Here is a 3,489-nt window from a genome sequence, read left to right on the forward strand (position 1 = left end):
CTTCTATTGGACCAGAGTAGAAAAAAGATTGCTGGGGCACTAAGTGTATTAGAAGGTCATGAGGAACTAAATTGAATTTGACTTACAAATCTCCCAACTTTGAGATGAAAATCTTTTCCAAATCCCGATGCATAGAGACAGAGCAATATACCAAAGAAAGCAATTGTGAAACTCAGGCTTGTCAAGATTTGTGAATTGTTAGAACTAAACTCTCCATTTTGGTTTTGGAGTTAGCATGATAGAATTTTATTATTCCTTAGAGAAAAAGGTATGGAAAGGCACTTTTATAAGCAGTTCAATGATTTCTTTCAAACATGTAATAAGTTGAGTTGACTCAAAGCCCTGGCAAGTCAAATGACAGGGATTTACAAAACCACATTCTAGGCCACATTCTGAGTTTTGTAAATTGTAATAAATAATAATAAAATTCTAGAATCTTTTAAAAATCTCTTTTTATAGGCTAGTATTTATTTTTTAGGAAAACCTAATAATTTTAATCCAATGTTCTTCACCAAAGATAAGAACACACATAAACAATATACATATTTTATTGAAGATGAGGCATCCTATACTGGTACAGTTTTATTTTTCTCTACACGATCAGAGAAACTTCTCTAGTCACAGACTATAGCAAAGATACCTGAAAGTATAGTCTTCAATTTTATTTTTATACTGAGCTATTCAGATCTTTTTAGACATCATACAAAATTATTATTATTTTCATGTAATTTTGCATAAATGACTCTATTTAACCTAGAAAATTCTAAGAATAGATATAGGTTACCAACTGGATAGCACAACCTGCAAAACTATACAGCATCATCTAGAGGACTTTTGCTTCATGAGAGATGAAGTATACATGTGTGTGCCAGACTTGGAGATCCCCAGAAAATCATCAGGAGTCTGAAGTCAATGCAAACACATAAAGGTGGTTTATTCAGACTAGGTTCCAGCCGCTGCCCCAGCCCAGCAGCCAAAGCTGCGGCAGAAGCGGCAAAAGAAAAGAGCGAGGTTGAACAGCACAGGGTTTTTATACATTTCAGGCCAATTCGATATAATTACACAGTCATGATTGGTCAGTTTGTTAACTTTTAAGAAGAGCAAGTTGGCAGGCTTCTATTGGTGGGTTTGAAGCAAGGAACGTGCAAAAAGTACAAACTAGTGGGCTATAGCATAGTGAGCAAATTAACAAGCACACTAGGGGCCTCCTTCCTGAAGAGTGCTCTGCCTAAGTGACCTGCCAGGTATCACAGAGACTGTCAGGCCTGGCGTTCATACAGCCCCCAGCCAAGCAAGCAAGGCAAAAATCACAAAAGCAGAAAACTCTGAGGTTCTTCACATGCTTCTCCTATTATTCCAGCATGTACAGCTAAAATCCAGGTATAGCACAGAACCAAAAGTAAGAAAAATCTAGAAGGCAAAAAGAAGAAGGAGATCAACTAGAAATATTGGAAGCCAAACATAAATAGCAAATTTTTCATACTTTCTTCATATTTCCCTAACTTAAACCAGGCAACCCAAATACAACAAGAGACACAGGTCAAAAAATAAATAAATAAACAAATAAATCTCTAACCAGAATAACAAAGAACAAAAAAATTCAAATGGGATTAGAGTTGACAGATTACATTTTACAATAAAAAACACTGAGCTACGAAGGACCATAAGAAAGTAATGCAAAAATTATATCCTAATAAGCTGGAAAACTTCAAAGAAACAGCTAAATTTCTGGATACAATCTACCAAGATTAACTGGAGGAGACATGGAAAAGCTGAAAGGTCCATAACAAGCAATGAGAAAAGTCTAGGACATGATAGCTTTATCTCTGAATTATATAAAGCATTTAAATAAGAAAAAATTCTAACACTTTTCAAACTACTTCAAAAGAAAGAACTGTATGGAAGGCTACCAAACTTTGTTAAATTAGTAATTATTTTTATTTTTTATTATTTTTACATAGTTGATTAGGGTGATCAGGCCCAAGGGCTACAAGAAAGCAGGTGAGATCATTGTTTCCACATTGTCTTTTTTTCCTTTCTGCATCGGGGGGAAGGGAGGAAACAAAGAAAGAAGCCACACCCAGCTTCTCAAACACCTCTGCATCCTGGGATGGAGGTAGCCAACTGATCCCATTCCAGGGTCTCCAATGTGGGGCATGGTCTGAGGGTCCTGCTCATGAGCTTTCAGTGGTTCAACAGTTGCGAATTACTGCCGATCACAACATCCCAAGCACAATGAAATCTCTCCAGAATCCACTGGTTGACATAGTCCACCAGGTATCTTCTGCTGGCTCCAATGTACTGCCCTATCCTCCATGTGCACCTGGATATGCTGTCCACTGCTCTGTCTAAGCCACTAAGGAGGCCCAGCTCTGACACGCACACTCCACAGTCAGACCATAAAACCAGCAATTCTCTTCATGGTTGGGGTTCTGAGTCCAGCAGTTGGGATGATTCTGAAAGAAACTTCATTTGAGGTGATCACAGACTCAATTGTTGTGTGTGCTTGCCAGGATCTGGCACAGTTCATCACCCCAATCAGTGACTGCAATTCCGGGATCAGTTCAGTCTCCAGTCCTGTCTCTTATACAACCCAATGGGTTTTGGAGCCTAGTCCAATCCTGCGCACCACACACACAGTCTTAACGGACACTAGTGGGAGTTGTAGCTTAGTTGGAGCAACCCGCAATAACTCCCACCAGACCCACCCCCGACCTAGTTCCTGCACTTGCCAGTATGTACAATAGACTTGTCCTTTCTGTCCCATATCTCATTCAGCTCTCATGTGTTAGTTCAAACCAACCAGTCCCACTAACCAGCCCACATATGTGTTAGCGGGTGTTACTCTCTACCTAGCCATGCCTGCCCCAGTCCTGATTCTCACATTCACCAGCCATAGTAGTAACCCCGAAGAGGGAGGTACCCATTGTTTCCCTCCACTCCAGATATCGCACTTTCTAGGTGGTTCTGCAGTTTACCTTGACAGAATTTGTCCCCTATACCAGCATATGGCAGCTGATGCTGCAGCAAAGCCCAACCCACCCACATTCACAATGACTTATGTATGTACCAGTAAGAATAGTCAACTCAGGCTGACTTTCCCCTAAACCAGCCCACATGAGGCCAACAAGTGTTGTAGCCCTGCCCGGCTTGGTCTGCCCCATCCCAATACGCACTCTCCATTGGGAGTAGTGGTCCAGCAGGGGAGCCCCATGTAGTCCCCTTACTGCCTTCACCCGCCCCCTGGGATCTCGTGTGTGCTGGCTGGGTGCTATTGCCCAGTCTGGCAGGGCCCAGCTCTCCTCGACATTTTCCAGTGCATGCTGTAGCCTGGCCAGGCCTAGCCTAACACCAGTCCAACTCATGCTGGTGGGGACCACAGCCTAGAACAGCCCATCCAGCCCCAGTCCTGGCCCTCATTTGAACTGGCTTGTGTTGTGACCTAACCTAGCCCTACCTACACTCCATCCTAGTGCTCAGATTCACCAG

The 3,489-nt window shown here is 42.0% G+C and overlaps 1 pseudogene; it reads right to left on the minus strand.

The window, feature by feature from the left end:
* Positions 1–570: 570 nt before the first annotated feature.
* On the minus strand, positions 571–656 carry LOC121165511 (annotated as a pseudogene).
* Positions 657–3,489: the final 2,833 nt, after the last annotated feature.

This window comes from Ochotona curzoniae, unplaced genomic scaffold (assembly GCF_017591425.1).
Source record: "Ochotona curzoniae isolate NIBS_2020 unplaced genomic scaffold, NIBS_Ocur_1.0 contig_883, whole genome shotgun sequence".
NCBI classification, from domain to species: Eukaryota; Metazoa; Chordata; class Mammalia; order Lagomorpha; family Ochotonidae; genus Ochotona; species Ochotona curzoniae.